This window comes from Vulpes vulpes, chromosome 12 (assembly GCF_048418805.1).
Source record: "Vulpes vulpes isolate BD-2025 chromosome 12, VulVul3, whole genome shotgun sequence".
NCBI lineage: Eukaryota > Metazoa > Chordata > Mammalia > Carnivora > Canidae > Vulpes > Vulpes vulpes.
In genome coordinates this window covers 139,684,732-139,710,818 of record NC_132791.1, presented here as the reverse complement: position 1 = coordinate 139,710,818, position 26,087 = coordinate 139,684,732, and positions in this window count along the sequence as shown.

The window sequence follows — 26,087 nt, the reverse complement described above, 5'->3', positions numbered from 1 at the left end:
ATTCATGAGAGACACACAGAGAGAGGCAGAGACACAGGCAGAGGGAGAAGCAGGCTCCCTGCGAGGAGCTCGATGCAGCACTCCATCTCAGGACCCTGGGATAATGCCCTGAACCCAAGGCAGATGCTCAACCACTGAGCCACCCAGGTGCCCCTAAGGACTGTATCTTACCCACATTTCTATTCCCCATGGTGCAGGAGTTCACAGAGAAGGTGTCCAATGACTGCTGAACTATCACTGTCTGCTTGGCTTTGCATTCAAAATTTAACTTTGACCCCAGAAACAGAAAGGAATTCAGGGCACCCTTCTCTTGATAGACTTGTGATTCAGGTATGCTAAGAATATATGGAGTTCACTTTGGTTCTGTTGATAGATATAATGGAATAAAAAGCACCCACTTCATATTCTTTTTTTAGTACCTGGATAGTCCGACTAAATATGCTTTAAAGGAAGTTATGTTCTTAGAATTTAGTAAGTTAGTATCTTAAAGAAGTTTGAGTCAGAAGCAGGTTGTAAATTTTAGAGAGCTTCAGGGCTTAGGTGTAAAGAAAATTATTCCTTTCTGATCAAGAATATAATTACAAAGATCCACACACAGATACAGAGAAAGACCATAATCTTCAGCCTTTTGGGGCTTCTGCCAAGTTGCATGAAAGAAAAGAGTTGAGTTCTATAAAGACACAGGGGATAAAAGCTTGTGAGGAATCAGAGAGGAAGAGAGATCCAAAGAGAGACAACAATGGGTGGTTTTCATTGAAAGGAGCCTGAGGGACCCAGAGAGGCCAGACGAGGTGCAACAGAGCTCCAACACCAACAGAGGCCAGTGAAAGATCAAAGGAAAGCTTCCTACCTGTACCCAGATCTTCTCAACTCTTTAAGACTGGCCAAGAAATATGTGTCTTTATCAAGATGACACCCTTCATGTCTATCACTGGCTCTTTTATGAATGTTTCTTTTTCTTACTTATTGGAAAATCTTTCCTAAAAGTGCCCTCCTAAGAACATAAGTTTAAATGAATAAGCTACTTCCAAAATTTGGCTGAGTGTGGCCATGCCAAGAGGGAAAGAAGAGCCATCTGTGATAATAATTCTAAGGCCCCACATCTGCCTTTCCTTCATAATTGTATATCAGGTGTTTAATAGAAGTTGAATTAGTGCTGCCTGTAATATAAAAACATGTACAAACAGGTATGCCAATCCTTGACACTTATAATCATGTTATGAAAGCATGGCCATGCCCCTCTAACAAGGAGGAGGCATTGTGATCAAAAACAAACTTGTGGCCCAAAATATTGATTCTAGAGGTGAAAATACTAAAAGAGGTATGGGGATCCAGAATGTCACAAGAGGTCATACACTATGACATAATATCTTTGAGGTGTTTCCAGCGGCTCTAATATCTAATATGCCACCAAGAGGCATTCAATACTAACGTACACATGCCCTCATAGGTACCCTTTTACATCAAAATCAATACTTTACCTTTTTTTAGGTAACCTTATATCGTTTCCAGATGTGTCAGGACATGGAGAATTTATTCAGAATGTACACCTAGAAACAGGTATACCGAACCTTTTGATTTTCTGTGAAACCTCTAGACACCAGTCACCCACTGCTATAGACAAGTACAGTGTCTAGTCATCGGAAAGTAGTCTCTAGAAATTTACAGTCTAAGGGAAGAAAGATTCTCATTGAAATATTTGTATCTCATTAAAATATTTTTTTAAAAATAAAATATTTATGCAATGTGGCAGGTGTGCAGATGCTCAGAATAAAGTGGAAGTAACTTGTTGGGCAGCAATGGTGTTATGAATCAGGTACATATTCAGAGTTGGTTTAATCCTCATGTCTATCACTTAGAAACCTTGAGGTCTTGGGTCAAATTTCTTAGCATTAAAGCCTTCATTTCCTCATCTATATAATGTGGATGGTAACTATACCCACCTTGCAGGGTAGTGGTAGTATTTGGTGACATACAGTGGGTAAAAGATATGTCAGATGGCCAGTGAATGGTGGCTGTAGTTACTGTAGGGAGGTGATATATAGTTGAGATGACTGTGGAGCAGGAGAACTTTGAGAAGGATATGGAGGTGGAACCTAGGGCCAAGTTGATGTAGAAAGGGAAGCAAACAGAGTATATCCCAGAAGATATTTCTTCCCTGGAAGAAAATAAGACATAGCAGTTGGGAGGGCAGGAATATAAATCAAATGTCTGGAGTTGTGAGTAGAACTTCTGGTTGGAACAGAAGCTTCGAACAGAAAATTAGCATGAAGCAAGCAGAATGGATGGGAGGCAGAATGTGGAGATCAGGTCCAGGATGACAGTGAGTTCCACATGGAACAATTCGTGTTTTCCCCAACAGGCAATGGACCACCAGTCGATGTTTTTAACCTAGAAAAAAATAGTAAAAACTATAGTTTTGAAAAATCAACCTCACTGACATAGGAAGTTCGAATTGGAGTAGGGAGAGGTCATGTACTCGAGACCACAGTGATGACTCATCAGGATCCACGTGGGAAGAATGCAGTGAAGAAAGATTAAACCAAGCCTGTAAGTGACCAAATAAGAGGAAGGACGGGAGCCAGATTTCACATCCAGGTGCCTAGGGAAATGAATGATGTCAATACCATGGACAAAAAGATGGAAATACAAGAAGGACACTCATTTGGATAGGCAAAGAAGGGATATAAACAGGAATTCTCTGAGAACGTGTCTTCGAGTCTCATTAGAGCTAATAGCAGTGTTTCACATTTATATTTGAGCTATCTTGGTGTCTCAGACCCCATTTTCAATGTTTTGTCTGAATCACGTCCTTAAGTCTCACAAAACTTGTAAATAAGGTTGCTTTTCTTTTTCCCATTTTACAAGTAAGGAAGGATTTAATCACAAGGATTAAATAGCTTGCCTGACATGAAAGACCACTAAGCAGAAACATCAGGATTCTAAGTCAGAACTCACTCCTCCCTTATCTCGTCTTCCTATACCATTGGGTTGCAGTTAGAGGTGTGTTGTCCATATTGTATGTCCAGATTTTTAAGATCCTGGAATACAGTTTAACTCATGTTGAATGAGTGAGTGAGCAAGTTGAAGCTATGGAGGCAACAGGAGTTGGTATAAGGCTATAGATAGAGGGAAGAGAAGATGACTGAAAACTGGCCATGAGGATGTGTTCACATTTAGAGCACAGGCTGAGGGTCGAGAAGCCTGAGTTAACTTCTTGGCTCTACTTCTTATCAGCAGCTCTCTGAACTTTCAGTTTCCTATCCTTGAAAGGGTGGCAATATACATGCCTCATAAAGCTTTGAAAATCAGAGATACTATGGATGGAGATGTTTAGCCACTGGCAAAGGAGTTGACAAAATCAGTTCCTTTGGAGGACCCAAGGGAAGGAAATGCAACCACTGAGGGGTATGTGGAAGAACCAGCAGGGCCCCTAGAGGACCAAGTCACAGCACACTATAGCTTGGATATTGAGGAAGGAGAGTTTGAAGGAAGAAGGTGTGGTAAAGGGTTCAAAGTGATAAGCAAGGGATCCCTGGGTGGTGCAGTGGTTTAGCGCCTGCCTTTGGCCCAGGGCATGATCCTGGAGACCCGGGATAGAATCCCATGTCAGGTTCCCGGTGCATGGAGCCTGCTTCTTCCTCTGCCTATGTCTCTGCCTATCTCTCACTGTGTGCCTATCATAAATAAATAAAAATAAAAAATAAAAAAAGTTGTTTTAAAAAAACAAACAAACAAACAAAAGTGATAAGCAAGAGTTGGGGATTAGGAAGTCTTTGGTGGCCTTGGAGAAAATGGTTGCCATTGAGATTTGGAGATAGAAGCTAGATTTTCAGAGATTAAGGAGAAAAGTGGGTGGTAAGGAAATGGGGTGTAGACCCCTCAGTTAAGAAGTTTCTAGTGAAAAGAAGCAAAAAATAGGACAGTAGCTCAAGGGGGGCAGCTTAAACCATTACTGCTTCGATGGATATAGACATTTTAATAGGGATCAACTCCTTAAACTAAAAGAATTAAGTGTTATTGGTAGAATTTCAGTCACAGAAGGTGAAGGGGAGGTAAGGGAAGCATTTTCTTCTTTGACATCTTGGGCATTTTTCCCAAAGTCCCTGAAATCACACCATGAATAGGCATTTCCCTGTTATGTTTAAACATTTAGCTGACCCCCATCTAACTGCAGAATTTGGGGTTCTCCCATCCTCACTCTTATTATTTTCTATTTTCATATCATTTAAACAATATTTTCAAGTGCAATGATTTGTTTATAATAATGATGTTATGAAGCAGACCCTGCGGGGATGGTTATAAAAGCCCACTTACCCAAAAATTCAACTTCTATTAATTTCAGACTTTCGAAACACCAAATGGTATAGGAAGTTATGGGGGGCAGAGGGGAATCTTGTGAGTAGCAAATGAGTGTTACAATGTCCACAAATTTTAGTCGATAGAAAAAGAAGGAGCACTTCCTTTAGTCTAAACATCTTACGTAAAATAAGGCAGTGAGCATTGCTTTCAACTTCTCCCATAACCTTGATTCTAGCAACCAAACACCATGGTCTCCAGCACACACTTTCTCTACTCTATGTCCAGCTGCCTCAGTACCTCCCACCTAGTCATGCTGGCCCTTTCTCTTCTCCGTACTTAGGGTCATCCTGCCTTTGTAATGGCCTCTTTATCTATTCCCCACCTGTCCCATTCCCATTCTTCTAAAAGTCTGGTGAGATGTGTTGACAACTCTTCTCCTAGTGGAACTTTTCTCCCAAGCCCTACAGATGGACAGTCTATACCATAAACATTAACCTTGACTTATGTTGGGTTTCATCTTATGTCTGAATTGTCCCATGCCTGGCAGCCTTATCTCAGGTGCCTAAGAATAGGTTCCATTTCTTATAATTCTACATCTCCTAAATTCCTATGTAACATGCACACAATAGTAGATACATTCTAACTGTGAGCTCACCATCTTGCTTTGGTGACAGCTCCCTGTCATGTGAGGACTAGTGTGAAAGGTGGCAGGAAAGGGTGATGATGGCTTGGAACAGGAAGATGGACTGACCAATAATGAGGGACAGATGTCAACTTTCAATCAGGATTTATCAGGGAACCCAGCTTGCATTAAGAAGCCTAGAATTGCCAGATCGATGGATTCATTCCTCTCTGTGTACTACATCGTTGCCTTTCATGCCAGAGATATTACATATTGATTTCTGGTGCACAAAACTCTCAAAGGATTTGATTGTTTGGAGAATAACACAGAAATGCTGCCTACTCTCTCTCTTCTCTCCATGCCCTAGCCAAAAAGTCATGTTACAATTAAAGTTTCTTGGGGCACCTGGGTTTCTCAGTGGTTGAGCGTCTGCCTTTGGCTCAGGTGTTGGTCCTGGGGTCCTGGAATCGAGTCCAGGCATCGGACTCCTGCAGGGAGCCTGCTTCTCCCTCTGCCTGTGTCTCTGCTTCTCTCTCTGTGTCTCTCATGAATAAATAAATAATCTTAGGGGAAAAAAAGACCAAGATTTCTTGTCACGTTTCAGAGTTTTCCATGTGTTTTACAAGGTTTCGCATTAGTTATTTCTGAAAACACTCCTATTAGAAGGTGAGATGATGCTATTAAACTCATTCTACTTTATAGCTCTGGAGGCCGAGACACAGAAAGGTTAAGTGGCTTGGCAGCGCCGCCCAGCAATTTGATGGCAGAGATGCACTTTAACTCTTGAGTGCCTGCTGAGACTGCTCGATAGGATCCTACAGAATGTGTTCAGGCACCAGAGAATTTTCAGTGTCTATGCCTGGGCACATGTAGAATAACCCAAGCAGATAGCACCACACCTTCTGCACCTGACTGTGCAACTGGCAGTCAAGTATAAATTATGATCTTCTTCAATCTTGAGCAGAAGAAGTGGATGGAATCCTCAGGAAAAGGGTAAGGTTTTATGTCTAAATTGGAAAGCAGGAAGGCTGTGCATGGATGGGCTCACAGCTCACTCTCAGTAACGGCACCAAAACTTGGGACACAGGCCCGGAAAGGAAAAATCTAGAAGCCCTGCTAGTCCACTCTCTATTAGAAGCCCGCACTGGAGTAGATGGGGCTTCATAATGCACTGGCTTTAGACGTGTTAGTATTCTCACTCTGTCTCCTCCTTTACGGCTCTTCATGACTCTATCTGATGACAAAGCAGCTCTTTGCCATTTAAAGGTCGAATGCCAGTAATAGAGAAATGGCATTTTATCATCAGATGAGTGCAGGCAGAAGGGGGCTGAAAACTTCGGGGACTGAGCCAAGTGCAATCATGTCCGGGGTTGAGAAGCCATGATAATGTGGAATGCATCTTCAATTAACCTTTTACAAATACCTGGTCACCAGGACCGATTTATCTGAAGGTTGTTAGCTGTGTTTGGAAAGCGCTTCTCTCCTGCTGAGACGGAGAAAGTGCATCATCTCATTCTCATCTAGGCCCACAAATTAGAAATCCCTCCCAGGTCCCCCGGTGGTAGAGATCCCTCTGATATTTCTGAGTACAGAGCCCAGGCGGTCAGGGGAACTGGAGCTACGATCTTCTACTAACAAAGAAGGTTTTGGCCTATTTCAGAAAGGTTTTTAAGTACTAGTCTCCTGGAGGAATTTTATAGAGAAATATATGTTGCAGAATAGACTATCAGTCACTGCAGTAGGAGGGATAATACAGCTTTATGTCCGAGGCTACTTTATAATTAAAAAAGCTTTTCTACCCTACTGGCCTCTTTTCAATCCCTTCAATGCTGTGGAGTGAACAGGGCAGGTGTTATTTATATGACTCAGAGAGGCCCAGTGAAAGGCTCGGGGTCACACAGATATTAAGTGTCACAGTGAGGATTTTACAATCACAAGGATTTTTGTTTTTTTAATCCAGTGTTCTTCCTACCATTGCTAACATTACCTTCCTGAATGATTGACAGAGGGCAGGACTTGGCTTTTGCAGAAATTGGCAAGGCTTCCCTTCTGCCTTAGAGGAAATTCCAAGCAATTCTCTCCAGATCAAGAGGCTTCTGGATAAGCTTGTTTTCTTGCCTTTCTCACCTTTATTCTCTCTCTCTCTCTAAAAAAAAAAAAAGAGTCGTTCATCAGGAAAAAGTCATGTGTCCCAAGGGCTGGGACTTGAGCAATATCACACAGAGCCGGTCCATGAGGGCACTTCTGCATTTCACCCTCACAGCAGTGAGGCAGCATGTGTGTAATTTTCCCTAAACGAAGGATGAGGAATGGAAACTTAAAGTGGTAGGTAATCCCTTCCCCCAACATCACTGCTCTGATGGATGAAGTGGATTCAAACCCAAGTCGGCCAGTTCTTGACGTCTACACTCTTTTGGAGCTCACACCCTCCAGGGCTGGTGAAACAGGGTGTAGGTGAGCCTCCCAGGCATGGCAGAGGGAGGCTGGTGGAGTGCAGCAGGGACTTGGGGAGCCGGTCAGCCCTCCCCACAGGGGACTGTCCCAGTGTTGCTGGACGCTGGGGCTTATCTTGCTTTATCTTTTATGGTGCCAGACTGCCGTTTGTTGTTGTTGTTGTTGTTGCTGTTGCTGCTGCTGTTGTTGTTTTCTTATATGTGTCTTTAATCCAACTAAGGCCATAGAACAGAGTCCAAATTCTTTCCATGTGGATAATCAACTCCCTCTTCACCATTTATTGCAAAGTCCACCTTTCCCTCAATGATCTGACTTGCCACCTCAACCATACATCAAGTGACTATATATACTGGGTCTGTTTCTGGGCTCTCTATTTTGTTTGATTGATCTATTTGTCTATTCCTGCCCCAATACTACCCTTACTGACTACTATAGGTTTGCAATACAAGAGCATAAATGCCCCCTCTATGTTCTTCTTCAAGAAGAAAACTCTGTTGGGGTTTTGAATGGAAATGCATTGAATCTATAGGTTAATTTGTGGAAATTAGTAATTTTATGAGATTGGATCTTTTTAAAGAAGTATCTGGAACTATAAGCAAGGTGGCCAATGCTAGGGAATTCAATCTTTGGAAAATAATGGGAGACACTTGTACAAAGCTCAAGTCTAAAAAAATGTAAATTGTATGCAATCATGAGAAGTCCCAGTTCTTCACTTATAAAATGGGGGTAAGAGATCCACTGCACAGAGCTGTGGTAAGGATTAAAAATGAACAATAATGAAAGATCTTTGTGGAGCTACTGCGTCATGTGAATATTTTCATTATTAATAATCCAAAAATTTTCCCCTTCTATTATTGCTCATTTGTAGCCCATGTAAGGAGACCAGGAAAAGGGTGTTTGGAGCCAAAGAGAGGAGTAGATCCTCTCTGTGTTCCCTTTAGCTCCAAAGCCCTCCGCGTCTTAGCAAGCTTTGTTCCAGGCAAACACTCAACACTGAAGTCATTAGGCCTGTAATTTACCCCCCACTAGAACACAGGAAAATGTAATCAAATAAATATTATTGTTTTTCCTTCCTTTCTTAGCAAATTACCACCTTCCGCTCCTCTCTTCCCCCCAATTCTAGGAGTTGGGCAAGTCTGGAACTGATCTCTCGGCAGAAAAATATTTTAAATCAAAATGCTGCCATCTGTGAGAAGATTCCACCCCCCCCCCACCCTTACAGCCCAGAAACCTCCTTTAGAAATCAGGAATAAATGCCAATTTGGCTCCACGCAAGGTGCTCTATCAGGTTATTAAATTCCACATAGTAATTGACATGTGTGCCATAAAATAGAAATTGCCCAAACAAAATGTATTCTGATGGGCAGATTTCCTACTTGCCTTCTCCCTAAGGGAACTCCAGGCGATCTGCACCTTCCCTGCGTGAGCAAACAGATGGAGTTTTGGGAGAAAGAATATGAAGGAAAGGAGGAAAGGAAAACTGGAGAAGGACAAGATAAAGGAGGGGAAGAACACAAACCCTGGAGGATTTGTCTTTTGCGCACTCGAGATCTATCTGTTTGTGTGCATGTTTCCTAAATACGCACTGAGGTGAGGTGCCATAGTTGGCAGCTGTTCACACACGTGCGTGCCCCCAGAGACATCAAGGCCTGCTTTAATATCCCTAATCAGGATAGATTTAAGCAGAGCCCACAAGTCTGGGAAACAAGTTAACGAGTGACATTGTGCAGAGAGATTTTTGAGGGTCGGCTGTGAGAACTTCCACTTGTTGAGATGCCAAGACACAGAGCAGTGATGCACCAGCTTGTTAGTCTCCTTGTGTCCTTCTTTTTTTCTTCTTTTCTTTTTTTCTCCCTATTTCTTTTCTCCCTTCCTCCAACTCTCCCTTATCCCTCACTCCCTCTCTACCCCCTCCCTCTCCCCCTTATAATGATGCCATTAACATTCATGATCCTGACACCCCAAACAAAAAGTAGGATTTGGGCAGTAATCCACATACAGCCCTGACTTTTTTCCTTTCTACCCCTTGCTTTCCCCAACCTGAGATAATCCTCATCCTGCAGCCTGTATTCATCATGCTACTGCTTCACTTTTCATGTGCATTGACTGTACCTATATGCATTTCTAAGGATATTATGAATACAGATCTTTTCCAGTTTTGTAAAAAGAATACAGAGCTACGTGCAACCTTCATGAACTTGCTATTTTCACTTAGTCTGTTGCTAAGGCGTGTGTCCACATTGTTGCATGTTACTATAGTTACTGATTTTGGTGGCTATGTACTATTCCATTGAATTTGAGTTTTTCTGGGGTTTTGCAATGGCAAAGAGTGCTGCTAAGAAATCCTACATTTCTCTTGTATGCTTCTGTCTCTTGTGTATACACCAAGGTGTGGAATTGGTGAGTTATCGAATAAATGCTTGTTTAACCTTGAGAACAGATGTCTTAAAATTATTGCACTTCATAGGACCTATGGATCTCTATTTTCTCCAACACTAGGTACTGTCAGCCTTATAAATTTTGGTCAAGATGACTTCTTATTGTACCCTTGAATGGCAGTTCCATCATTACTGATGGTGTCAAGCATCTCCAACATGTTTGTTGGCTATGCGTGAACTGCTCATTTATGACTTTTGCCCATTTTTCTATTTGCTATATTATTACTTACTTATAGAAATTATTTATTCTTTTTTTAATAAATTTATTTTTATTGGTGTTCAATTTGTCAACATACAGAATAACACCCAGTGCTCATCCCATCAAGTGTCCACCTCAGAGCCCGCCACCCAGTCACCCTCACCCCCCACCCACCTCCCCTTCCACCACCTTTAGTTCATTTCCCAGAGTTAGGAGTCTTCATGTTCTGTCTCCCTTTCTGATATTTCCCACACATTTCTTCTCCCTTCCCTATATTCCCTTTCACTATTATTTATATTCCCCAAATGAATGAGAACATATAATGTTTGTTCTTCTCTGATTGACTTACTTCACTCAGCATAATACCCTCCAAATGGTGGGTATTTGTCATTTCTAATGGCTGAGTAATATTCCATTGTATACATAAACCATATCTTCTTTATCCATTCATCTTTCGATGGACACCGAGGCTCCTTCCACAGTTTGGCTATTGTGGACATTGCTGCTAGAAACATCGGGGTGCAGGTGTCCCAGCGTTTCATTGCATCTGTATCTTTGGGGTAAATCCCCAGTAGTGCAATTGCTGGGTCGTAGGGCAGGTCTATTTTTAACTCTTTGAGGAACCTCCACACAGTTTTCCAGAGTGGCTGCACCAGTTCACATTCCCACCAACAGTGCAAGAGGGTTCCCCTTTCTCCGCATCCTCTCCAACATTTGTTGTTTCCTGCCTTGTTAAATTTCCCCATTCTCACTGGTGTGAGGTGGTATCTCATTGTGGTTTTGATTTGTATCTCCCTGATGACAAGTGATGCGGAGCATTTTCTCATGTGCTTGTTGGCCATGTCTGTCCTCCTCTGTGAGATTTCTGTTCATGTCTTTTGCCCATTTCATGATTGGATTGTTTGTTTCTTTGCTGTTGAGTTTAATAAGTTCTTTATAGATCTTTTATCTGATACATCATTTGCAAATATCTTCTACCATTCTGGAGGTTGTCTTTTAGTTTTGTTGACTGTATCCTTTGCTGTGCAAAAGCTTCTTATCTTGATGAAGTCCCAATAGTTCATTTTTGCTTTTGTTTCTTTTGCCTTTGTGGATGTATCTTGCAAGAAGTTACTGTGGCCAAGTTCAAAAAGGGTGTTGCCTGTGTTCTCCTCTAGGATTTTGATGGATTCTTGTCTCACATTTAGATTTTTCATCCATTTTGAGTTTATCTTTGTGTATGGTGCAAGAGAGTGGTCTAGTTTCATTCTTCTGCATGTGGATGTCCAATTTTCCCAGCACCATTTGTTGAAGAGAGTGTCTTTTTCCATTGGATAGTCTTTCCTCCTTTGTCAAATATTAGTTGACCATAGAGTTGAGGGTCCACTTCTGGGTTCTCTATTCTGTTCCATTGATCTATGTGTCTGTTTTTGTGCCAGTACCACACTGTCTTGATGACCACAGCTTTGTAGTACAACCTGAAATCTGGCATTGTGATGCCCCCAGCTATGGTTTTCTTTTTTAAAATTCCCCTGGCTATTCGGGGTCTTTTCTGATTCCACACAAATCTTAAAATAATTTGTTCCAACTCTCTGAAGAAAGTCCATGGTATTTTGATAGGGATTGCATTAAACGTGTAAATTGCCCTGGGTAACATTGACATTTTTACAATATTAATTCTTCCAATCCATGAGCATGGAATATTTTTCCATCTCTTTGTGTCTTCCTCAATTTCTTTCAGAAGTGTTCTATAGTTTTTAGGGTATAGATCCTTTACCTCTTTGGTTAGGTTTGTTCTTAGGTATCTTATGCTTTTGAGTGTAATTATAAATGGGATTGACTCCTTAATTTCTTTTTCTTCAGTCTCATTGTTAATGTATAGAAATGCCACTGACTTCTGAGCATTGATTTTGTATCCTGCTACACTGCCAAATTCCTGAATGAGTTCTAGCAATCTTGGGGTGGAGTCTTGGGTTTTCTATGTAGAGTATCATGTCATCGGCGAAGATGGAGAGTTTGACTTCTTCTTTGCCAATTTGAGTGCCTTTTATTTCTTTTTGTTGTCTGATTGCTGAGGTGAGGACTTCTAGTACTATGTTGAATAGCAGTGGTGAGAGTGGACATCCCTGTCTTGTTCCTGATCTTTAGGGGAAAGGCTCCCAGTGCTTCTCCATTGAGAGTGATATTTGCTGTGGGCTTTTCGTAGATGGCTTTTAAGATGCTGAGGAATGTTCCCTCTATCCCTACATTCTGAAGAGTTTTGATCAGGAATGGATGCTGTATTTTGTCAAATGCTTTCTCTGCATCTATTGAAAGGATCATATGTTCTTGTTTTTTCTCTTGCTGATATGATGAATCACATTGATAGTTTTACGAGTGTTGAGCCAGCCTTGCATCCCGGGGATAAATCCTACTTATCATGGTGAATATTATTGTATCCTATTGGCTAGTATCTTGTTGAGAATTTTTGCATCCATGTTCATCAGGGATATTGGTCTATAATTCTCCTTTTTGGTGGGGTCTTTGTCTGGTTTTGGAATTAAGGTGAGGCTGGCCTCATAGAATGAGTTTGGAAGTATTCTATCTCTTTCTATCTTTCCGAACAGCTTTAGTAGAATAGGTATCGTTTCTTCTTTAAACGTTTGATAGAATTCCCCTGGGAAGCCATCTGGCCCTGGACTTTTGTGTCTTGGGAGGTTTTTGATGACTGCTTCAATTTCCTCCCTGGAGATATTATTTATTCTTGATACGAATGCCTTCTTTCTGTGTTTTGCAAATGTTTTCTCCTAGTTTGTAAGTTATTTTCCCATTGAAAACTGTATTTGAATGAACAAAGTTTTAAAATTTTTTGTTAGGCAAATTTGCCAGTTTTTTTCTATAGTACATTTTTTTTGTGTCTTGTTTAAGAAAATTGGGCAGGCTGGGTGGCTCAGTGGTTTAACACCACCTTCAGCCCAGGGTGTGATCCTGGAGACCAGGGATCAAGTCCCACGTCAGGTTTCCTGCATAGAGCCTGTTTCTCCCTCTGCCTGTGTTTCTGCCTCTCTCTCTCTCTCTCTCTCTCTGTGTGTGTGTCTCATGAATAAATAACCTTTAAAAAATATTATCCTTATCCAATGTCTAAATGATATTTATAATTTCTACTAAGTATTTTAAAGTTTTACTTTGACATTTGAACCCTTAATGCATTTAGGTTGACTTCTGTAGATGGTGTGAGGTAGGGATATTTTTCTCCCATATGAGTAACCAGGATTTTCCAGCTCTATTTACAATTACTTCCTTTCCCTATTGATATGACATGTCACTTCTTTTATTTTTTTTTAAGATTTTATTTATTTATTCATGAGAGACAGAAAGAGAGAGAGGCAGAGACACAGGCAGAGTGAGAAGCAGGCTCCATGCAGGGAGCCCGACGTGGGACTTGATCCCAGGACTCCAGGATCATGCCCTGGGCTGAAGGCAGAAGCTAAACCGCTGAGCCACCCAGGCTGCCCGTGTCACTTCTTTTAATACCATAATACTATGTGCATGTGGGTCCACGTCTTGGCTTTCTCTTCTACTGATTCGATGGCTGACACCACACTGCCCGAACAACCATAACTTTCTAAGAAGTCCTACCACACCGTAGGGCAAGTCTCTCCTTACTGTTTGTCTGTTTCGAAAATGTCCTGATAATTCTTGGTCCTTTACACTTCAATAGAGATTTTTTTTAGTTATCTTACCAGAATCACGGATTAATCTGAAGGATCCTATTCATATTTTGTTTGAAAATGCAATGAATCCACAAGGTTATCTGGGGAAATAATTTGGGGAATATTTTTACATTCACAATATTAATAATATGTTTCCATCAATAAACAGAATGCATTACTTTATTTAGGCCTTTTAATATCTCTTAATAATTTTAATAATAAAATAAAATTTTAATAATTTTTCCTTTAGATATCTTGCAAATCTGTTTTTTGCTTTATTTCTAGATCCTGAGTGTCTTCTGATTCTATTTAAATTCTGACTTCTCTTTAATAATGTTTCTAATTGTTGCTAATGTTTTGAAATTTGACTATGGTATATAACTTATATATAGCCAACTCGCTAAATTCTCCCATTGTTTTAAATAATTTATAAATTATTTTTAGTTTTCTATGTAGTAAAACATATTTCTACAAATAATGAGTTTTCCCCTTCTCTTATATTCATGCTTCAATATTTTATATCACATGTCTAGAATTTCCAATATGTTAGTCATGTGCATCCAAGTAATGTTTGTTTTTTTAAAAAGATCTAATTTATTTATTTGAGAGAGAGAGAGAACAAATGAGTAGGCACAAGCAGGGGAAGGGGCAGAAGGCTTTTCACTGAGCAGAGAGTCCAGTATGGGGCTCCATCCCAGGACCCTGGGATCATGGCCTGACCTGAAGGCAGATGTTTAACCAACTGAGCCACCCAGGGACACATCCCCCCCCCCCCCCCAAGCTATATAGTTATATTCTTGATTTTAAAAAATACTTCTAATGTTTTCTCATTTAGCATGTCTGTTCTATGTATGATATATATGTATATATATGTGTATATATAAGTATATATATATATATATATATATATACTTAATATATATAGTGTTAAGAAAGTCCCCTTCTATTCCTAAGTAACTAACACTTTCCTTTTATATATATATATATATATATATATATATATATATATATATATATATATATATATAATTGGTGTTGAATTCCTAAGTAACTAACACTTTCCTTTTATATATATATATATATATATATATATATATATATATATATATATATATAAATTTGGTGTTGAATTTTATCAAATGTTTTCTGCATCCATTGAGAAGGACACATAATCGTCCTCTTTCAATATCTTAATCAGTAATTACAAGACTTTCTCATGACATATCATTCTTTTGTGGGCTGAGAGCATTTCAACTAGCTGTAGTGCTTTATGTTTTTTATATATGGTTGCATTCAATTTCCTAACACTTTGTTTTGAATTGTTGTCTAATTCATGAGTTAAAATGACCCTGTAACTTTCATTTCATTTCTTGTGATGTTTTTGGCTGGCTTTTGCATCAGGGTTATGTCAGCCTCAAGTAATGGCTTGTGAGATACTCTTTGTTTTTATTTTACTATCGCTTTCCATCATTTTACTTATAACTTCCTTGTGTCCTTCTGCTCTGATAGTCAGGCAAGCAGCCTGACTCTAAGTATTGCTTTTGTTTTTAGTTTTCTAATCTGCAAATCTTTGGTTGTTTTTTTTTTTTTTTTTTAATGATTAGTTTACTTGTTAAGTAGGAAACATTGTTCTACTTGGAACTCTTTCTACCAACTTAATTTCTTCTTTCAGTTTGTCCCATTTTTCCCTCTTATTTTTTAATTGCTTTTACTAAAAAATCAATGATATCTATGTTTATTATCTAGCTTAATAACCAAGGGGAGTTCAGCACTTTCTCATAGTCTTTGGTCTCTCTCCTGAATCTCCTGATATCATGTAGATATCAAAATTTTTATCTCTGAGTTATTAAAGATAATGTTTATCTTTTCTTCTTGGTATTAGTTGTCTTTTAAAAAAAGAAACAACAAGGTATTTGGCTGCTTTCTTATATTTCTTGTAACATATCTTGCTACACATTCCTATTTCTGAAAGAAATTCATTCTTTATTTTTTTAAAAAAATATTTTATTTATTTATTCATGAGAGACTCAGAGAGAGAGGCAGAGACAGGCAAAGGGAGAAGCAGGCTCTGTGTGGGGACCCTGATGTGGGACTTGATCCCAGGATCCCAGGATCACTACCTGACCTGAAGGCAGACACTCAACCACTGAGCCACCCAGGTGCCCCTTCATTCAAGTCTTTAATGTGGATCCTTGTGCAACAAAATTTCTGAGGCCTTCTTTGCCTTAGAATATTTTATATTGTGCCCTCATGGTTGAATGACAATTTGGCTGGCTATAACATTAGATGCTCTATGTTGTCTTTCTTTAACTTTTTCTAAATGCCCTTTTGTGTCATCTTGTATCTTGTATATAGTATTGCTGTTGAAAAGTCTGCTATTGATCTTATTTCTTTACAGTAATCAATTTTGTCTTGTATATAGTATTGTTGTTGAAAAGTCTGCTGTTGATCTTATTTCTTTACAGTAATCAATTTTGTCTATAAGGTTTTAGATATTTTTGATTGCTATTTTAAAGGCAACTCATAAGGTATCTAGGAGTGAGGTTTTTCTTATAGCTCTTCATGAGTTTCTTTTCTTTTTCAATTCAAAGAAAATTTATCTCTATAATTTTTTCTCCTCTCATTATTATTATTTTAAAAATTTCTCTCTAGTTCTGGGACTTTTATTACTTCTATTATCTGGATTTTAGTACTGTACCTCCTCCCTCTATATATCTTGGATTTTCTTCATATTTTACATTTCTTGCTATTTTCCTTCTTCCATCTGGGAAATATCCTGAGTGTGTCTTCTAATTTACTAACTGGTCCTCCACTGAACACTTTCTGCTCTTTGTTAAATCTATTATTTGACTTATTTCAATTATTTGAGTTTTCACACCCAATACTTCTTCTTAGGTCCTTTCTGTTTTCTTGTTCCTTTTTTTTTTCTTTTCTGTTGGGAACATGTAGCTAGGAGTTGCCTGACACCTTTTCTGTTTGGGGTTGAATTACCACAGTGGCCAACTAGCTTGCATCTGTTCCCCTTGGGCTTTCGCGAGTCCTAGACTTCAGCATTGCTCTACTTTGACTCCTGAGGACTCTTGAGTCAGAGACCAAGACACAGCAGGTGAGATAGAGGTACACATTTGTCCCAAGGCAATGACAATGAACAGCAAAAGAACTTTAGTAATTATTTCTTGTTTTAATCTTTCCCAGCCAACTTCTTACACACACACACACACACACACACACACACACCTCATCATCCCACAGTTTATTATAGCTTCCTTCTGTTCTTTATATTTTCCTCTTTGGTCTCTCCAAGATCGTTCTTGGCACAGAGATCCTGAAATTGTTTGAGTTCAGTATCTTGGCTAGACACAGAACTGGAACCTCAAAGTGAGTATGTCCGGTCCCTTCATTTTAGAGATGAGGACATGAGAGCTTGGTTTGACTAGCATACAGCCCATTAGTGGTGGATGTCCATGCTACCTCATGCCCTCATAGTCCACTCTAAAGATCAAAGTCACTCATACTAACAGTGATGCTTAGAATTCAATTGATTATTAAAGCAAGTTCCATATTGCAAAAATATTCCCAAGCCTGACTGTAATTCACTTAGCCCATCCTGAAGGAGCATACTTGATATTTTTTAAATTTTTTTGTCATATTTCATGGCTTTCAAGGGTATTAACCACAGGCCAAGGAAAAAAGTCCTGGGGAAACTATATATACCACAGACACAGCTTTCGATGAAACTTCCTGAGTAGTAATAACAGACTGAAGAATAGCCCACAAACTGGGTAAAATTCCAGCAGCCGCAGGCAGTGCTCTGACCCTCCTACATAGCAAAGCCCCATGAAAATGTAGACTCTCTGCTTTCCACAGGGATGTGACCAACTCTGAGATTTCGAGTCTACAGACTTTTTGAGAGAAACTTGCTTTTTTTTCCCCTGGGAAGGAAACCAGGTTGGAATTAGCTAAGTGCTAATTGAAATGGCAGGCTGGACCTCTTGTTCTTAAGATCTGCCATAAGCCCTGATGCCTAAACTGTATCCTCCTCACCCAGGAGAAGACAACCCACGGAGGTAAACGTATCCCAAGAAGGAGGATTTAAATGATTCCCTTAATAATTAACACTCAAACTTGCCCAGAGGATTTTATTAGCTTCCAGTTCCAACAATAAATGCTCTATCTATGAAATTGTGAAATGAGGGCTAGGGATCAAGCACTGACATTTGCAAAGGAGAGAGCTTACATCCTCATCAAATATGACACCCAGTCCTTTAAGAACTAAAAAGAAACTACATTAGCCAAAAGTTTGCTGGTAGACTTTACTCTCTCTGTCTTAAATCTCTGTGAAACTGCCATTGAAGGATAAGCTTTCTTTGTGTTTGAGACCCGAGTCTACCTGCTAGCTCAGCCTACTGTCACCCAACCTATTAGCTCTGACCTCCTCCTTTCAGCGAATCCAGCAAAGTGCCCTGTAAAATATTCTATCTTTGAGTCATTGTTAATAGCTTTGTGCATGACCCTTTATATCTCAGTGCCTTAGTTTTATATTAGTTGGAGAAGTGGAGCCATGCTTATTCTAAGTAAACTGTACAAAGTTAAGGTTGTGCAGTATAGTACACATAACACATATACTATAAATAACTCTTGAAAATATAATGTAAAACAGGATAGCTGGACAGCTGATACATAAAATAAAAAGGAATATATTTTTTAAAGATTTTATTTTTTTTATTCATGAGAGACACAGAGAGCAGCACAGACATAGACAGAGGGAGAAGCAGGCTCCCTCCGGGGAGTCCAATGCAGGACTCGATCCCAGGACTCTGTGATTAAGACCTGAGCCAAAGGCAGATGCTTAACTGACTGAGCCACCCAGGTGCTCCAAAATGGAATATTAAAAATATGTTCAAATAACCTAGAAGAAGTCATAAAGGAGGAATAGAAGAACGATAAAGCACAAAAGATGAATAGAAAAGAAATAATAAAATGGTAGATGTAAATCAATTCCAATTGAATGTCCAAGTTTGTCAGAATGGCTAAAACAGCAAGACTCAACTAAATAGTGTTTACAAGAGACATGCAAGACATGGTTAGGTTGAAAATAAGTAGAGGAGAATTGATATACTATATAAACAGTAAACCTATGAAGACTGGATTGGCTATATTAAATCAAACAGATGCCTTCCAGACAAAGAATATTACTGATGATTGAAAGAAATATTCCAAAATGTTAAAAAGACAAATTCAACTGGAAGACATAAGACTCATTTGGGGTATGTACCTAATGACCAAATTTGCAACTACCTAAAGTACACACTGAAAGAATTAAAGAAGAAACACATAATCCCATCATCACACCTACAAAGTTTAAATATCCTCTCTCAACAATTAATAAGATAACTAGACAAAAATCAGTAGTCATAGAAAATCCCAACAACTTCCTCTTGGATCAAGATCCATCAGTAGTTAGTTCTGTCTACAGCACCATACTGAGAAGGATGGAGATGCTGAGCTTAGGCTCTGAAACAGTGTTTCCATTGATGATGTCTGCCATGGACATGGAATAAGGAAAATAAGGCTGCCCTGTGACCAGTCACCTTCTTAACCCTGGCTATGCATTAGGATCACCTGGAGAGTTTTTTACAAATATTGATGCCTGGGGGCCCTCACCTAGAAATTTGGCTATAATCCATCTGTGCTACCGCCCAGGCATTAATATTTTTCTACATCTCCACAGATGATTTCAATGAGGTGTGAGGGTTGAAAACCACTGTCCTATACTCTAAGGAAGTGGACACTGCTACTCTGATGAAGAGAATGTAAAACGTATAATTACTAAGGACCTTAAATATATATTTTATCTAGGAATCTCATTTCTAGAGAAATAATAATGACCTGCCCATTTAATTTATATTTGAGTGTTTTTGCCACTCAATGTACAATAGCAATAGAGAGCTACATAGATACAGATAGATAATAGAAAGAAAGGGAGAGAGGAAAGAAGGAAAGACACCTAATTGTTCAATAATGTAGAATTGATTAAATTAGATTAAGGTATAATGGGTATATGATATGTATTTCACATAAAAGATGTATAGAATAAGTTAAGGGAGAGAATTATGTTGCAAAGTACACTGTAAAACATTCTATTTTTTGAAAAAATACATGTGTACCCATACAGAGAAAATATCCTCAAGCTTAATCATCACAATATCAATCATTTTTATCTCAAGGTGATGGTTAGCCAATTTAAACGATTTTTTGTTTCCAATTTGTATAAAATGAATACACATTTTGTAATCTAACAAAACAAAGCCTGGAAAAAACAACTCTCCTGATTCCAGTATCCACTCTGAAATGGGCACAGCCTTTCATCTATCTGCTCAGCTCTAATCCTTGAAGGAGGGTCAAATGGATCATAATTCATGCCAGTTAAGGAATTAAGAATTTAGAGCAGCTCTGTGAAGGCTGTGGGAATGGCTCCATTACCTTAGGTGAAACAAACCAGGGAGGTTCCCTTTGATCCATGGTGCCCATTTCTTTCCGCCTTCTTGGGGTGGATCTGGAAGGCAACCGCTAGAAAGGGTGAGGCCAGCCTGTACCCACTTGCTGTCCTTTCCAGGGTGTGGCTGGGAAAGTGGGAGCTGCTCAGATCTACCCCCAATTATCAGATCAGATCTATGCCCCAAGATTGTCACACCTGTCGATCCATCTTCTTCCAATGGAAGGAATCTGGGCAGGCTCAGCTAGAAGCCATGGAAAGAAAGCAAAGTTTGTGTGGGGGCACTCCACTGCTTTCTTCCCCTTTTCACAACATCACTCCTTCTTTCTTTTTTTTTAAGATTTATTTATTTATTTATGATAGACAGAAAGAGAGAGAGAGAGAGAGAGAGAGAGGCAGAGACACAAGAGCAGGTTCCATGCCAGGAGCCCGACGTGGGACTCAATCCCGGGACTCCAGGATCGCGCCCTGGGCCAAAGGCAGGTCCAAACTGCTGAGCCACCCAGGGATCCCCTCACTCCTTCTTTCTTTATGTTCATTGCTTTCAAGACCTTAGATTCTCTCTGTTCTTCCACAAAAAAAGTTCTCATTCTTATTAAATATTCTGCATTTGCCTTTTCAAGGAGAAATGGAGAAACCATTTTCAGAAGAAATGACTCTGTAATTGACGACTTTCAAACACCAACTTAGAGGATGGATGATGATGCTGTGGATCAAAAAACAAACAAAAAAGCCTAATACATCTGTGACCTGCAGTCTCAGTAGAAAAGAAATGGGGAATCCAACTCCCATGGAGCCACTTGCGGTTGGGGCATCATCTTTTAAGACAATCTCTAAGGAGTATCTTCTACTGATTTTGAGAAAATAAGTGAAAAGGGAGTTTCTAAGTGGACTCTAAAAGTGCAACCCAGAACCTCCGCCCTTTCAGGTAAACCATCTTCTCCAGTCAGGCAAAGTAGCCGGATGTCCTCGGTTCTATTCCTCATGTATTCAACCATCTTCATATGGTGGTGTTAGCACCGTGAGTTGCACTCTCCCCAAATAACCTAGGAAATATTCCTTGATGTCAGGTCACTCCACAAAGGTTCAAAGGTGGTAGCAGATACTTCGGCCTCCTCTTCTTCCATCACAAAATAATGGTTTGCTCTTAAACAGAGCTGTAAAGTATAGGTTCTTTTAGCCCTCTCCCTGCTTCCCTGCTGCCAGGGTGATGGGTGCTCGTCAATACCACCCTCCAGTGATTGATTGGTTTGGTCTCCAATCGCTGTAGAGTGATCATTTATCACAGGGCAATCTCTTATGACACAAAATATAGTGCCCTTGTGACTCTTCACTCTCCAGCACTTACTGACAGCAAATGAAAATGACACTGTCTGCCAGAACCAGCCATAACTCAGCCTCATTTTCCAGAAAACCTTCATGGGGCACTACAAAATAATGAGATGTGCACTGCCTAGAGGTTACAGCATAGCCTAGCTGTGGTACATTCAGATAAATCAGCCCAACACATGATCAATCCACCCAGAAATAAAAACCACTCTGTTCTCCTACATATTTTACTGTATAATTTAAGCAAATGAGTTCAACGCAATATTTCTCTTTAGTCATAACCCAAGAAGGTGACCAATATTGCCTTAACTGGTAGTGGTTTGAAACAGAAGAGAAAATAATTCTCTGCCCTAATCTCATTTTCTGCCATCCTGCTTGAATGACTGAAAGACATTTGAATCTCAAAAAATATTTATGAGAATGAGAAATTGATGATGACGATGGTGGTGATGGTGGTAGTGATGATGATGATGATGGTCTCAGTAACCGCCCAGCTTATGGAATGCATTCTGCTCTGCAAAATGGTATCACATTTATTTTTCATTTAGCCTTTACAAGGAACTCTGTGACATAGGTAAGGCATGGGAATTATGCATTTTACAGATGAATAGCTGAACCTCAGAGGGTTTAACTTTCATTGTACAACTTCTTGAAGAGTAGGGGGTAGATAGGAATAACGATCTAAAGTCAGGTTTGAGCATCAACCTATCTCCTAACCCAGCCATGTTTCTGAAATACTTGGGAAATGCAAATTTGACCTAATCCTTCCCATTTTACAGGTCATGGAACACATTTAACACAATTAATGTTAAGGCAGGATTCATAGACTAAACTTAAACTTGAAACAAAAGTTTAAAAAAATAATAATAACTTGGCCAAAGTTATTTCACACTTACTAAGAAAACAGATTGAGTGATGGTTGAATTATTTATTTATTTTTCACTTTAATTAATTAATTAATTTATTAAAGATTTTATTATTTTAAGTAACCTCTACACCCAATATGGTACTCAAACTTACAACACTGAAATCAGAAGTCACACACTCTACTGATTAAGCCAGTCAGGTGCCCCAGATTATTTATTTTTTGAGTAAAATTTAAACAATATTGACAGAACAACTAATAGTCCCTGAGTAAGGTGTTGAAGTACAAAGAGACTCTCAAGGAGAAGCTCTCTAGTTTGATATCATACTGTAAATGAGAAAGAGGGACACAGAAATGAAGATTTCCTAAATGTAGAACATAGCCCACTATGCAGTGAAGAGTTGACCACCTTCCAGTTAATTGAATCAAGGGAAACAAACCCCAAAGTCCCATATCCCAAAGGAGGCAAAGTTAGAACCCAAATCACAAAATAATCTATGGAAAACCCACAGAGGATATCCTGCCTCTAACTGTCCTTCCAAATGCTAGTCTGGAGAGGTAATTCGACCTTTAAAATACTTCAAGACCTAGTTAAACGCACATTTCTGTACCCTTAGATAATCAGGTATCTTCCTCCAATGAGCCGTAGGCTCCATCTTATCCATCTGGTATCCCCAGAAACTTTCCTAATTCCTGGCACATGATGACTTTTAAACATTGATGTATAATTTGCATACTATAAAATTCATGTTTTTAAAATGTACAATTCAGTGGTTTTTACTATATTCACAAAGTTATGCAGCCATCGCTACTATCCAGTTCCAGAACATCTTCATCACATCGTGAACTCCATACCCAGTAGCAGAAACACCCTAGTGCCCTCTTCTCCTAGCCCATGGCAACAACTAGTTTACTTTTTGTTTCTATGGATTTGCTTATTCTGTGTATTCCATATAAATGGAATCACAATACGGGACCTTTTGTATCTGACTGGCTTCTTCCAGTTTATAAGACCTACCCAAGTTATAGTGTATATTAGGACCTCATCCCTTTTGGGGGTAAATAATATTCTATTGAGTGGATATACCACCTTTTATTTATCCATTCATCTGTTGATGACCATTTGGGTGGCTTCCACTTTTTGGCTATCATGTTTGGACTTTATTTTTTTTTAAGATTTTATTATTTATTCATGAGAGACCCAGAAAGAGAGGCAGAGACACAGGCAGAGGGAGAAGAAGGCTCCCTGCAGAGAGCCTGATACAGGACTCGATGCCAGGACCCTAGGATCATGACCTGAGCCAAAAGCAGATGCTCAACTACTGAGCCACCCAGGCGCCCCCATCCTAGGTCTTTAATACACATTTGTTGAACAAAGTGGTGATCTTCGAACTATTACTGTAGCATATGAGATGACCAATAAGCATGAAACCTATTTATCCTCCTTATTAATCAGAGAAGTAGAAACTAAAACCAACGCAAAATCATTTCCAGTTGCCACATTAGTCAAGATTTCCTACTCTAAGAACTGTTGCCTTTGATAGTGTGGCACCCATCCTACAACTGGTTACAGAATGCAAATTGGTGCAGGCATTTTAAAGCAAGTTGGTGATATATACCAGGAGCCTTGGCACGTTCAAACATTTTGACTCCCCTGATTCTATATCTGAAAGACTAAAGCTCTAATAGAAAACATTAAAAAATGCTTCATTTGTGAAGGTATTTATTTGTAATGATAAAATATAGGAAATAAACCCAAAGGCCCAACAATAATAAAATATTTAAAGAAAATTTAGTGAACACACAATTAAATAATATAGCCATTAAAATTGCATTTTAAAAAGTATTTAACTGCATTGGAAAGTATTATTAATATTTGGTGACAACAGGCATGGTATGGTTGATCACAAATGCATTAAAATCCCACAGAAAAATAGGAATATGAGGAAATCTACAAAAATGTTAATATGAATTTATCTGAAAGATGATATTATGGATGCTTTTTATGGTGATGGGAATGAAGAAAATAAGAAAAATCTTGGCCATAACTTTACCTATTATGTCTTAAGCCAGATAGTTTTTATGTACATGTGACTTAGCTCCCTTTTAAATGGGAATTTCCAAAAGGGTAAAGACCTATCTTAAACAGTACCATTTCTGTATTGAATATAGAACAAATATTTTTTAATTAATTAAAAAAAACTTTCACTTTTATTAGACCCCATTTAACCCATTCAGCATGTATACACAAACAGATATTTCCAGTAATTTTCATTATCAAGAGCAAGGTAATGGATACGTACAAGACTGAACAATGTAAGTTACTGTAATTCTTTTAAACAGGTTCATCCCAAAAGTAGTTAAAGAAATGGCGGCTTGCAAATATGTTTTCATCCTGTCTCCCCCAAGTGAAGGGGCAGGTGAGAGAGAGCATTCTAGTCGTTGGTAAGAAATTGAGCAGTATTGGCCTTTATGTTTATGCAACTGTTACAAGTTGTGAGTTAGTCAGAGCTTTAAATGCATTTGCCACAAGCATCTTTTTTCCATTAGATTTAAACATTCAAGTCCCTTTTATGGAAAATATACTCCCACATGGCCTTAATTCACTTCTACTCAACTTATCAAAACATTATCCCATAAGATTCATTTTAAGTCCAGAAAATTATCTGAGCTTCTTGTATGAGGCTGCTTTAGTTCTTCTTATAAACAAGTTCTCTCAATTACTGGTTTTGCACGCCCTTCAACTTTGCATGTGTTTGCGTGACTTGAGTTTAACTCAAAATTCAATACCTTTGAATTTGAGCTGCAGACATTATCCAGTTAATTCAAATGTAAGTATCTGTGCAGTTCAGATGATCTCAAGTAAAGAATGGTCTGAAATGATGTGCTTTAGTTTTTGTTTGTAGACAAATGAAAGAGTTAACTCTTAACTCTCTTTGGGTACCTAACAAAGTCATGTTTTAGTTGCTTTTATAAAACAGTAATAAATAAAATTAACTGTAAGATTTTGTTATGTGCTGAGGCATGTTTTCATTTAATCCTCAGAAGATGTTAAGAGGTAGGTATTATTTTGGGTTCCATTTGGTAGATGAGAAAATTAAAGGAAAATTATATAACTACAAAAAGGGTGCTTCCATAAGAATATACATAAAAATATTCATAGTATCCCCAAACTGGAAATAACCCACACATCCACTAACAAATGGACAAATTGTCATATATTCATGGAAAAGAATACTACTCAGTGATTAAAAAAAAGAAAGAAAGAAAAAGAATGAACCACTTATGTGGTACAACATATATAAGTCTCAAAAACATGTTGAATAAAGAACTCAGCCATAAAAATACATAAATATAAGTTATAAAAATCAAATTGTATAATTCAATTTACATAGAATTCTAGAACAAGTAAAACTAATCTATAGTGATATAAATCGAAGGAGGAGTGGATTTTGCTTGAAAAGGGACATGAGGGAACTTCTAGGAGTGATGGGAATGTTCTATATCTTGATCAAATTGATGGCCACACAGATGCATATATTTGCCAAATGTTTGTCAAAACTAACTGAACTATGCATTTTATTTGATGAGAATTGTATGTCAAAGAAAGGATACTGATAGATAAATAAAGAAAGAGAGCAATAGGGCTTAGTGTTTATGTGGGTGGGGGAAGTTTAGACATTTTCTCAAGCTTATATACAGTTATAGGGA